General features: G+C 36.4%; 1 protein-coding gene across 2 annotated transcripts in view; it reads left to right on the top strand.

Moving 5' to 3' along the window:
• Positions 1-13,059, top strand: part of WDFY3 (WD repeat and FYVE domain containing 3) — a 246,071-nt gene that overhangs the window by 19,821 nt on the left and 213,191 nt on the right. For both annotated transcript variants that reach the window (XM_033105930.1, XM_033105931.1), the window contains exon 2: positions 9,774-9,864. The gene's annotated coding sequence lies outside the window, so the exon portion shown is untranslated. The remainder of the gene's footprint in view (positions 1-9,773; positions 9,865-13,059) is intronic.

The following is a 13,059-nucleotide window of genomic DNA, read 5'->3' as shown; positions in this document are numbered from 1 at the left end:
TGATGCTCTATACACCCACTACTAAATGACTAAAAGTGAAATCTGACATCATGTTAAAATTTGGTGAGGATGTGAACAACTAGAAGATGGCTCTCATATGGTTCCCTGTTTCTGCTGAAAAGGTATAGTCACTTTAGCAAACTGTTTAGTTTCTTAGAAAGTTAAACATATTCTTTATGAGCTATAAATTTCACCTCTAGGTAGATGCACCCAAAAGTGAAAGCATGTCCACAGAAAGGCTAGGGTTCATTGCAGCATTATTCAACCTGGTTTTAATTTGCCTTTCATGAATGATTAACAGTATTGAACATCGATTCATGTGCTTCATTTGCTATTTATATCTTTTTTTAAGTGTTGACATCTTTTGCTCTTTTAAAAATTAGATTGCTTATTTTATTATTGAGTTATAAGAGATTTTTAAATGTTTTATACATACTTGTCTTTTATCTGATATGTATTTTACAAATACTTTCTCCCAGTTTGTGACTTTTCATTTTAAAACTGTCTTTTGAAGAGCAGAAATTAATTTTGATGAAATCCAGTCTGTCAGTTTTCTCTTTTATGGTTTGTGTGTATATCCCATTAGAGAATTCTTTGCCTAACCAAAGGTCACGGTGATTTTGCACTGTTTTCTTCCAGACGTTTTATAGTGTCAGATTTTACATTTAATTCTATAGTCCATATTGACTTATATTTTATGTGTGATGTGATGTATGGGTTGGTTGATATTTTTTTGTTGTTTGCATGTGGTTGTCCAATTGTTCTAGCACCATTTGGTGAAAATTTTTCCCTTTCTCCACTGAGTTGCTTGACATCTTTGTTACAAACCAGTTAACTATATATGTGTGCATCTATTTCTGGAATATCTGTTCTTTTCCATTGATCTAGGTGTCTGTCCTTTCACCAGTACTACACTGTCTTGATTTACTGTAGTTTTATTTAAAAAAAAAAATCTGGAAATTAGGTAATATGAGCCCTCTAGCTTTGTTCTGTTTCAAAATTGTTTTGGCCTTTCCATGTAAATTTTAGAATCATCCTATCGGTTTACAAAAAGAAAACAAAGTCTACTAGAATTTTGATTGGGGTTGCATTGAATGTGTGATAAATTTGGAGACACATGACATGCATCTTAACTATGTTGAGTCTCCCAATTTGTGAATATAGTACCCTGTTTCCCCGAAAATAAGGCCTAGCCAAACCATCAGCTCGAATGCGTCTTTTGGAGCAAAAATTAATATAAGACCCAGTATTATATTATATTATATTATATTATATTATATTATATTATATTATATTATATTATATTATATTATAGTCGGGGCTTATATTATAGTAAAATAAAACTGAGTCTTTTATTAATTTTTGCTCCAAAAGATGCATTCGAGCTGATTGTCCCGCTAGGTCTTATTTTCGGGGAAACACGGTGTATCTCTCCATTTACTCAGTTCATCTTTGATATTATCATCGATGTTTTTGGAGTTTTCAGAATACAAATCTGCACATAGTTTGTTAAATTTATCTCAAAGAATTTCATGTTTTGGGGTTCTATTATAAATGGCACTTTATATATAAAATATATACACACACACACACACATACACACAGAGTGCCAAAAAAAGTATACATCTTAAGAAAGAAAAACTGAATTAACATTGTAATACTCAATATATACTGATAGCAGATGATGAATACAAGTCACGTTTGACTTCTGCAATTACAAGAGGTGCTCAAAGTGGTTACCATCAGCGTCCAGACACTCCTGATTACTGCGAACAACTGCTTGAGCAACGTTGACCAAAGTGTCCACTTGTATACATTTTTTTGGCACCCCTGGTATACGAGGTTGGATAATTAAGTTCGGAATTCATCCTAGAAAGTGCTACTTACCTCATTGCTGAATATCACTACGGTCACCTTCAAAGTACTCCCCTTGCCATCAGAGCTGTCATCCTATTACCCTTGATGTCCTGAATGTCATCAAAATGTCTTCCTTTCAATATTACCTTTATCTTTGGGTAAAGAAAGAAGTCACTGGGGACCAGATCAGGTGAGTAGGGAGGGTTTTCTAATACAGTTATTTGTTTCCTGGCTAAAAACTCCCTCATAGACAGTGCCGTGTGAGCTGGTGCATTGTCGTGATGCAAGAGCCATGAATTGTTGGCGAAAAGTTCAAGGCGTCCAACTTTTTCATGCAGTCTTTTCGGCACTTCCCAATTGTAAACTTGGTTAACTGTTTGTCCAGTTGATACAAATTCATAATGAATAATCCTTCTGATATGAAAAAAGGTTAGCAACATCCTTGTAACAAGTTTGTGAACTTAATTGTCAGAACTCGTGTGTGTGTGTGTGTGTGTGTGTGTGTGTGTGTGTTTCCAGTTCCTGTGTAAAATCTGGTAGATGTTTTTTGTAGATTCTTTGGGTGGGGTTTTCCATGTAGACATATTTCAATTTTATTTCTATTATTGTAATGTATGCCTTTTATTTCTTTCTCATACCTTATTGTACTGGGTAGGACTTCCAGTATAACGCTAAAGGCAGAAAGCATTTGTATATCTGTTGAGATTATCATATGGTTTTCCTTTTTCATTCTGTTGTTATGGTGAATTATATTGATCAATTTTGCGAATGTTGAACCAGCCTTGTATTTCCAGAATAAATTCCAACTTGCTCATGATATATAATAATATCCCTTTTATATATTGCACATTTGGCTTTCTGATATTCTGTTAAAAATTTTTGTACTAATGTTCACAAAGGATATTGGATTTCCTGTCTTTTAATGTCTTTGTCTGGTTTTGGTATAAGATAATGATAGTCTCATAAAATGCTTTGGGAAGAGCTTCCTCCAGCTTGGATTGAGCTGGTTTGTGTAAAGATGCATATATAGTGTGCTATCATTTGTGTAAAAAAAGGAGGGGAGGAATAAAACATACATGTATCTGCTTAGCTTTGCAAAAAGAAGAGATAGTGGGAAGTAATGGAACCAAAAATTTATGGGAGGGAATGACATTTCTCAAAAACGTACTTTTTCATATAGTTTTGACATTTCAAAGCATGTCATTTTCTGTATTCAAAATAAGGATGGAAATTAGGAAAATTCTAATCCACTGAAACAAATTAGTGCTATACCTACATTAAACGGGAAGGTGGAGTGAATCTGAGTAACTTACACAATATTTGACTATTTACCCTCTGCTTGGGTGGAGGTAAGAGGGAGGGATTGCAAACAAATCCTGAACTCTTTCTACTAGAGTTTATTTTTTTGTAGTGATATGGACGGAGAGTCTCTGGGACATTTGTGTATTATGGATTAAGTAAATGTTCTGAATTTGTTAGAGCCAGGACTTGAGGAAGGAAGGACATACAAATATAGGATAGGGAAAGGCAAAAATCAATCCTGTGGGGATCAGTGTGAATTTATTACTTTTGAAATCAGTTTGTATATGTGTGTGCATGTATATATATATGCACACATGTATATGTATGAACATACATGTGTACATATATTTATGGGTATATATGTGCATACATTTCCTAATAGCTCTGTCCAACAAAAACGCTAAGAAGCAAAGAGCAGTGAACACACCTAATTCCCCAATCTTGGACTTTAATACTATTCCCAACACAAAGGAACCAGAGTTCCTTAGAGAAATGGTTGATTCCAGGCCCAGGCAGGGTATACAAATGAGGTGAACTTGTATCTTTTTTTTTTTTTTTAATGCTAGGAAATAAGGGGAAAAAAGTTTTTTTTTTAATGGGGGCACGTCACAAGAAGCCTATTGGGGTTCCTACTGGCCAAATCTGGTATAATAATTTGATTATTAAATAAGTATAATAATGAATTATTAACCATAAAAATAGGAATTCATTATCCATAATAATAATAACGTGATAAATAAATGAGTAAGTAGAGAAAGGGGGTCTCTTGCTTATAGTAACATTCTGAGCACTGGAGTTGGAAAACCATCAATTTGCAGTCATTCTAATAAAGATCAGACAATGTAAGAATTGTAACAAAATCGAGGAGAGATATTGATGGTGAGCAGGATATTTCCATGATTTTACGATGTCTCTCCACAGATTATGTGCTATTTGCAAGGTATAAAAGACGGATTATATGTTGGTGAAATTCAACAACAACATGGGCAGATGGATGTGATGGGACTCCAGATATGACACCCTGAGGTGACACATTGTCATCTACGTAGTATTCTGGCCACGACTATAACCTGAATCTAATCATGAAGAAACATCAAACAAATTCAAAATGAGAGACATTCTACATAATAAAAAGGGGAGAGGACTGTGTTCTTTAAAAACAGCCAATGTTGTAAATGAGAAAGAAAGGCTATGGAAGTAAGAGTGAGAACCAATGACTGGATCCTATAATGGATGGGAGAAAAATACTGTGAAGGATATTATTGGATCAACTGAAAAAACATTTGGAATACTGATGGTAAATTAAAATATTTAAGAGTGTACAAATTACTGAAGATAACTACTGTGGTTACAAAAGAGACTATCTGTATTCTTAGGAAAGGCACAGTAACGCAAAAGAGCAAAGGCCATGCATGCTATGTATGATGATAAATCCTTAACTGGTTTAGAAAAACAAAAGTACGTCTGTGTGAATGGAAAGAAAGTGCAACAGAGCACAAGAACACAAATGATAAAACAAAGGGGGTCACATTAACAATTGGTGACTTTGGGTATAACGGTGATTTTTGTATTCTTATATTTGCAACTTTTGTATAAGTTTGAAATTACTTCCAAACAAAATATTTAAAGCATTAAAAAAATATATACCGTTTATTTTTAGACTTTGCTTATTTGTAGAGAGCTTGGTTCTTTGTCTGGAACCAGTTTGGAATGAACATTTTTATAATATTTTCAAGTGTGTTGGTGTTGTGGCTTTGTAAAGCAACCATTGTTGAGTATGACAATAGTTAGTGGAAAATAAATGAGTCACCCTGTAGTCGGCCAGTCTAAAACCTAATTTGGGGGGCGTGGGGAACTATTTATTATGGTGATTTATTTAAGTTTATGGAAGTATTAGCTACAATGTCTGCTGAAATGTTCAGAGTTACTGTTGTTATCACTTATCTGTGGAAGAAATATTAGAATGATTACATCAACAATCTGGCTGTTGTCCCTTGATCATTTAGATGATCTTGTGTTGAAACTCAGAAAGATTGTCATTTTTAACACTAAGAGAGTAAATATTCATTTGTTTAGTGAAAAATATTTATTGAGTGATTACCACATGCCAGACCGCTTTCTAGGTACTGAAGATGTAGCACCAAACTAAACAACGCTCTTGCCCTCATGGATTTTGTTTTTGTGGGAAGACACATAGACAAACAGGGATAGAAGTGAAATAAAAGAATATTAATAACATGGGAGAAAAGTCGATCAGGGAAGTGGGTGTGGGATGCTGGCAGTAGAATTGTTATAGTTTTAAACAGAGCGGGTGGGCACAACTTAGCCTGGGAGACGTTTGAGCAAACATCTGAAGATCATGAGGGAGGGAGACATGCAGAGATAATCATCTCTTAGAGAAGCACCTGGGCAAAGAGAATAGCTAGTGTAAAGGCTGAGGCGGGAGCGTGCCTAGCCAATAGAAGGAATAGCAATGGAAGTCAGTAGGAAATGAGATGAGAGGTAATGGGGGCCAAATTATGTAGGCTCTTTTATGCTGTTTTAAAGATTTTGGCATTTACTCTGAGTTGAGGAGCCATTGTGAGATTGTGAGTACAAAGGTTACGTTGTATGATTTATGTTAAGATTATCAGGATCACTAGCTGCTTTGATGAGAAAGGACTGAAATAGGGCAAGTGTAGAAGTTGGAAGGTAAGTTGCTCAACAGGGAAAAATCCAAGTGAGATATGATAGTTACTGTTCTGGTCAGAGTCTCGATGTAGGTGATGAGAATTGGTCAGATCCTTGATTTACTTTGTAGATAAAGCCAGTAGTATTTGTGGGTGGATTAGAGAGGGTAAATGTTTGAACTTTAGTGATCAGTGAGGAGAAGCAGACAAAGAAGGCAGAGAAGAGTGGCCAGTGAACTGGGATGAAACAAGGAGAGTCTTTGATCTGGAAGCTGGGTAAAGAAAGCAACCAATACTTGATGCCAGATGCTACAGTAGGTCAAGAAAGATGAGACCTGACTGGCCTTCGGATTCAACAATGTGTAGGTAATTGGTGACCTTCAGGTTTCAGTCGTATGGTGGGGAGCAAAAGTCTACTTGGAGTGTGTTCAATTTGGATTGAGGAATACTGGGAGATAGAATATGGACAACACTTCTGTGACCTTTTGCTGAAAACAGAATCCAAACAATTGGCTATAACCTAGAAGGGTGAAAAGGTTTGTTGTTGCTGCTGTTTGTTTTCTAATGATAGGACACACACACACACACTCACACACACTAATGGCTTTGCTTTATTGGAAGGAGGAAATTAGGAAGTTGATGATGTAGGAGAGAGAAGTAGGACTTGTAAGATAGAGCATTGCACTTGAATAGTAGGAGTATAATATCTACCGTAGTATCAAACTTGATGTGGTCCCAGAAAGTATAAGCACGGTAGAAGGTAAGTGGGTAAGTGTGGTTCTGGAAATTCCTTTCTCATTGCTTTTTATAGGAATGAAGGCCAGAGTATAGAGTGATTCAAATTTTATGTGGCTTTTGATGTTTTCCCTGCATGGTCCTGAGAAGCCCTGAGAGGACATCAGCCCTACTTGTAGATTTTTTTTTTCCAGACATTTAGCTTTTTGTTACTCGTTAGTCTCTAGTTTGTGTAATCTCTTTCCAAGAGATTCCTAAAACTCTTTTGGGGCTATCTGGAAATTGTTTTTTTTCCCCCCTCATTGATCTTCAAGCCAAAAAGTATGACTCAAAGGTCCTTAGAATTTGCCCAGCACAATTTTCATTTTAGGTAGAAACAGACCAACTTAAAGACATAGGTAAGCCAAGGAAGTACAGCTGATTATCTGTCTAGTCAAGTATGGAATCCATGTCTCTGTGGTATTCTAATTTACGTAATTTACTTTTTAAATTTAGTCTTCATACCTATGTGCATATATATTCAAACTCACTCATTTGACAATAAAACAACTTATTCTAAATTGGAGGCAACCAAAGCATAAAATGAAAAAAAAAGCAAAAACATAAAATGTCAGGGCAAAGTAAGAACTCTGTTTAAATTGTGATTTAAATTGTGATTTGTTTCAAACCTATACTTGAAATTACATTGCAGTTAGAATGCACTAAAATCATATCAAAGCATTTGCCCTTGGCTGAATTTATATTGAAATAAAAGATTCTAAAACAGGATCAATTACATAATATTTTAGATTTCTGATACTTTAAGCCTGTAGACTGCATTAATGTAGAAAAATGGTTTGAGAAAAATATTGGTACTCTAGCTTGTGGTTTCTAGTTCTCTCTGGCCTCCTGCGTCTTGATGTCAACACTTGGCCTTATCTGGTAATTACAGCGTGGGTAAAACCAAATAGTCAGCATCCAAAATACATATAAAATTTCTATGAAACAATAAGTAAAGGGCAAACAACTGACGAGTTGGGCAAAAGATATGAATAGGCATTTCATAAAAGAGGAAACATGAATTAGCCAGTAAACTTGAAGAAATGCTCAGCATCATAAATCAGCAGGAAAATACAAATTGAGACCACAATTAGGTGCCATTTTACACCCCAAAATTTAGAAGTTGGCATTACTAAATGTTGGAGAGGATGTGGATCAATATGAATTACTTACTGCTGGTGGGGTTATAAATTGCTAAGCACGCTTTGGCATCCCGGTGAATAATTGGACATACGCATATTCCTCAACTCCCAGGCACATGCTTAAGAGAAACCTTGGCACATGTGGAATAGGAGATAGATATATAGGAGAATTTTTTTAACAGTAATGTTCATAATAGCAAAAAGCCAACCAAGCAAACAAAAAAGCCTGGGAGGAAATCAAGATGCCATTATAAAGAGAATGAATAATTCAGTCATGGTATGTTTACACAGTGCAGAATTATTCTGCGTGGAAATGAATGAACTACAACTACATGCAACAACATGCGAGAATCTCAAAAACACAATACTGAATGAACAAATCAAACCCTAGAAGACAGGAGCTGTTTAACCCCACTTTTATAGAATTCAAAAACAAACACAATGAAACACTATATTGTCGAGGGATACGTGCATGTGTGGTATACTTTTTTAAAAGCAAAGGAATGAGAAACACAAAATATAGGACAGCAGATCCAAGGAACAGAAAGGAAGAGAGGCGGGGCGTGGGCCAGGGAGGAGCACATCAGTGGAACATTCCAATACCCTGTATTTAGGTTCTTCGTTGAGTGACAGGTACCTGAATGTCCCTGCTGTTATTTTGCTCTGAGTTTAAAACATGTTATATATATATATATATATATATATATATATATATATATATATATATCACAAATAACTGTTGCATGTAGAAATTAATATATTAAAAAATAACGAAGGCATATTCTGAGGTCACGATTTAGGAGACATTTCATCACTTTTGCATACTCCCTCACTGCCATTTGAATTCCTAACGTGAATTCCTAACATCACCCAGTATTTCACTGGAGGTATCTTGTTTTAAAGTCTTCTATCTGATTAAGCATGTGTCTGCCATCTGACAAGTCACTCGGTAACAACTTGTTGGATGAAGAACTGAATGAATGATTTAGGAAAACGACTCAAGATTTTTCTCAGAAACCACATAAAAGGTAGATTTTAAAAAATGCTTGTCCTTTCGCTTCTAGCTGGATCTTATAAAATAAGATGTGAGATAGACAGCAAAACGAGGTTATTGTTGCATAGTTTTTGAATGATAATTAACTATATATGAAGGCAATATTACTGATGATGGTTAAACTATTATAATAACATCAAAGAGATTAACATATAACAAAAACAAGTAGTTGATAAGTAAACCATAATGTTGCTAAAAGTTGAAGCTATTCTTAGGCATAATGTTCTAGAGTTAGAAGGCCCATGGGAATTAATCCAAGCTCCTCATTTTTGAATAAAGGATCTTTAGGACCAAAAGAGTAATTAATTAAGAACATAGCACTTGTTGAAAGTAGAGTTAAGAAAGACCAGAACTTATATCTCATGATTCATATACTGGTGTTTTCGTATTAAAATAATGGTAAATAAAAGGAACATTTAAATATCCCATATAAGGTATGATAAATGACTCAAGGTTGATAACCATTGAGTGAGGCAGCAATGTTTCCTGATTTTAATTTAGAACAAATCAATTCATCCCTACACCGCATTTATCTTCAGATGTTTGACAAATACACCTAGAGAAATAACAGATTGTTTCTTTGTTTTTTTGCTCATATTTGGTTCTCCAAAAAGATCTGTGATTCACAAATGAACACTGGACTGAAAGTGGGGAAAATTTGGTTCTAAACCTGGCTCTGCCACTAAATAACTATGTTGTCATTGATTCTTTGCACAGGTTTTCCAGGTCTCAGTTTCCTCACCAGTAAAATGAAGAAGCTGAACCAGATGGTTTATAGAGACCAGCTTTAAATAACTACATTCTTATGGTTTTGAATAACAAATTTTATCTATCTCAAAGTGTTTCATATGTTCCATTATTAAACCATTGGCAACAAATAAGATGAAGAGAGAACCAGTAGAAAATGAATGACTCCTGATGCTAAAATATATTCTGAGAATAAACTGGATTTTCTTTTTCTTTCTCTCATCACAGATATACTACTCCACATCTGCTTCAGGAAGAAAGTGCCTGCCACTCCTATTGTTTCTACGCAGGTTCATGCCAGCCCAGAACAGAGAATCAGGTCAGTTGTAGGATTGCTTTTTCTGTTGGACAAGGAGCCAGGAAGAGAATCATGAGAGTCTTTGCTGCACCATTGCACTGTAGCAAGACTACTGAACTGTGATGCAAAAGAGCTAGGTTTCAATCCTTCTCTACCTCTGATGGCTGGGGAAACTCAGGCAAGCCTCCTTTCCTGCATGGCTTTTAGTTTTCTGCACCCAAAACAGGATATGTTAAAGTAAATTGTCTTCATTTTTCAATTCTGGCTTTAAAGCATTATTACTTTTATTGTAGATACCTACATGAAATAAAATCATGTTTTTAAAGTGTCATTTCCTTATTTTCCTGGAAAGATCTGGTTCTAGGCACAGGCTATGTAACTGTTGTATTGGAGTTACTTTGGGTGACTAGTTTGATTGATGAACAACATTGGGAGGCACTTGAGAGTACTGTCACCGCCTGGTTGCCTTAGTTTCCGTATTTTGCTTTGCATTATTGCTACTGAAGAGCTTATTTTTTACATGAGGTTATTATTAAGTCCTGCGATAATGTTCTTCAGCTTTGGAGAGGGTCCCTTTTTGACCATTTAGGTCTCTATTGATTGCAAGTGACTCAATTCAAATTAAGCAAAAAGAGGAAGTCGTTAAGTCTTTTGGGCGTGTCACAGAGGACACCAAGGGATCCAGGGTCGGAAAAGCAGCTGGGCTGTTCTAGGGGAACCCAGGAACCAAATGCTGTCAAGTGTCCCCCCGGCTCTCAGTGGGGCGTCACCCATGCACATCCTGTCCCTCTCACTCTGCGGCAACTGGCTTTCTTCACATTTCCATTCTTTGTCAGGGGGAGCATGGTTGCACCACCTCCCACGCTTTGTATCTTGGGATTCAGACTCCCAAAGAAAGGCTGACTGACTCTTAAGTGTCCAATCCGAAATTTCCCAGAACAGACACTGAGTCTTCAGTCTGGTGCCTGAGGACAAGTTATGACTTAGGGCAGGGTCATTTTAAAACTTTGCCATGGTTGTTTTGCCATCTGTGTTTCAAAGGCTGTTCTCTGTATAGGACTTGACTTCTTTCTACTTAAATGCGCATGACTAATAATATAGTATTGCTCTTTTCAGGTGTATTCTTACTTTAATATGGATCAACGTTAAGCTAAAGCTGTATTTCCCAAACTGTGTAGAAGCAAAATCTTGTGTTCCTGTATATAAAGATGATTAACACAGATGTGAGGAAAACCTTAGGAATTGAGGCTTAAAGATAGCACTTTAGGGTTCAGGGAGTGAAAGAATATGGTTAACCGTGTTTGTGTGGTTAGAGGAGGACGGCAGCTAGATAATCAAATAGATACACATTTCTGAGTTAGCGATGTTACAAAGATTGAATAAAGCAAGTAAACGAAAAGCTTTTCTGTTTACTTTCTGAGACAAAGATTTGAAGGTAGGAGAAAGGACCATTAGGTTTAGTCCCCGCTCAACTACTAACTATAGTTTTGGATAAATTATTTATTTTCTGTAATCTACTAAATCCTGGCTACTTACTAGCTGTATAACCTTAACTTCTGGACATCTGTTTCTTCATCTTAAAAATGAAGTTGATGGTAGTACTTAAAAAGTGGAACTGATGGTGGCGGGTACCTCCTTGGGTTCTAGTGAGGAATTAATATATGTCAATTGTTCAGAACAGCTCTTGGCGCAGCAGCAGCGTCAGTTCTTGAAATGAGTTAGATTATGTGATTGCAGGAGTCCCAGCTAACTAAAAAAAGTCTGTGGTCTAAGATTTTCTGATACGGACTAATTTCTTTTTCCAGAATAAAGACTTGGAAGCTTTGGTCATCTGCTTGAGTCCTGCATTGAGGCTAATTTTGGTACTGCCAATAAAAGTTATTTTGAATTAAGTATATGTATTAGTTCTCTATTGCTACATGTATTTATTTGTTACGGCTGCCATAACAAATCACCACAGACTGGCTGGCTTCAACAACAGAAATTCATTTTCAGTCTGAAGACTGAAGTCTGAAATCAAGGTGTTAGTAGGATTGGTTCCCTCTGAGGGCTGTGAGGGAAGGATGTGTTTCAGGCCTCTTTCCTTGACCCATAGATGGCCAGCTTTTCTCTGTGTGCCTTCATATAAGCCTTTCCTCTACGTCTGTCTGTTTCTTTGTCCCAGTGTCCTCTTTTTATAAAGATACCAGTCATACTGGTTTAGGCCTACCCTGATGACCTCAGCTTAACTGGATGACTTCTGTAAACATCCCACCTCCACATGAGGTCACATTCTGAAGAGCTGGGGGTCAGGACTTCAACAGACAAATTTTGAGGGGGATACAGTTCAACCCGTAGCACTATATAACAAATCACCCTAAAACTCAGTGACTTAAAACAAGGTATCTTTTGTTGATCAAGAATCTGAGCATAGCTCTGCTGGGTCCCCTGGCTCAGGGTCTCTCACAAAACTGTATTCAGCAGGTCTGATGGGACTTCGGTCTTATCTGAAGGGGGACTGGGGGTTGGGATCTGCCTCCAGTGCACGCCCATGGTTGCTGGCAGCATTTAGTTCCTTCTTGGTTGTTGGCCCGGAGGTCCCAGTTCTTTGTGTTGTCTCTTGGCCAGTAGCCTACTTTAGTTCTGTGCCATGTGAGCCTTTTGTTTCTGTAATGTAGTCATGGCAGTGGCATCCCATCACCTTTTTCTGTTCATTAAGAGTGGGTCATTTGGTCCCCCCCACACTCAGGGGGAGAGGATTGCACAGGGTGTACATACCGGGAGGTGAGGTCATTGGGAACCATCTTTGAAGCACCCTCCCTTAGAATATACGAAAGAAGAAGATGCTAAATTGGCAAATATATAAATTATATTATTCACAAAGCTTAGTCTTAAACTTTAAACAGAATTTTATCACTTTTGTGCCATACAGCTTTGTAAACAAAAAATATCCCTTTTCCCTTCACAAAAACAAGGAGAAATGTAGCGTTTACTTCCATTTCTTTCTTTTTTTGTTTTTTAAGCAAAGGGGGGTTTATTTTATTTCCTTTTATTAAATCAGTTATTTTTGTTTTTTGGGTCCATTGTAGAATTTTTAAAGTGGTACCGACCGGCCTTTTCATTTTGCTGAGTTAACCTGCTATTTCTCATAAAATATCCAAAGGCCTAATTTCATTTCCCCAAAAATAAATAAAAAGTAAGAAGTCACAGTTATTAAGATTAATTTTATCAATTCTC

This window comes from Rhinolophus ferrumequinum, chromosome 5 (assembly GCF_004115265.2).
Source record: "Rhinolophus ferrumequinum isolate MPI-CBG mRhiFer1 chromosome 5, mRhiFer1_v1.p, whole genome shotgun sequence".
Classification (NCBI taxonomy): Eukaryota; Metazoa; Chordata; class Mammalia; order Chiroptera; family Rhinolophidae; genus Rhinolophus; species Rhinolophus ferrumequinum.
The sequence above is the reverse complement of the archived record's forward strand: the minus strand, read 5'-3'. Positions and strand labels throughout refer to the sequence as shown.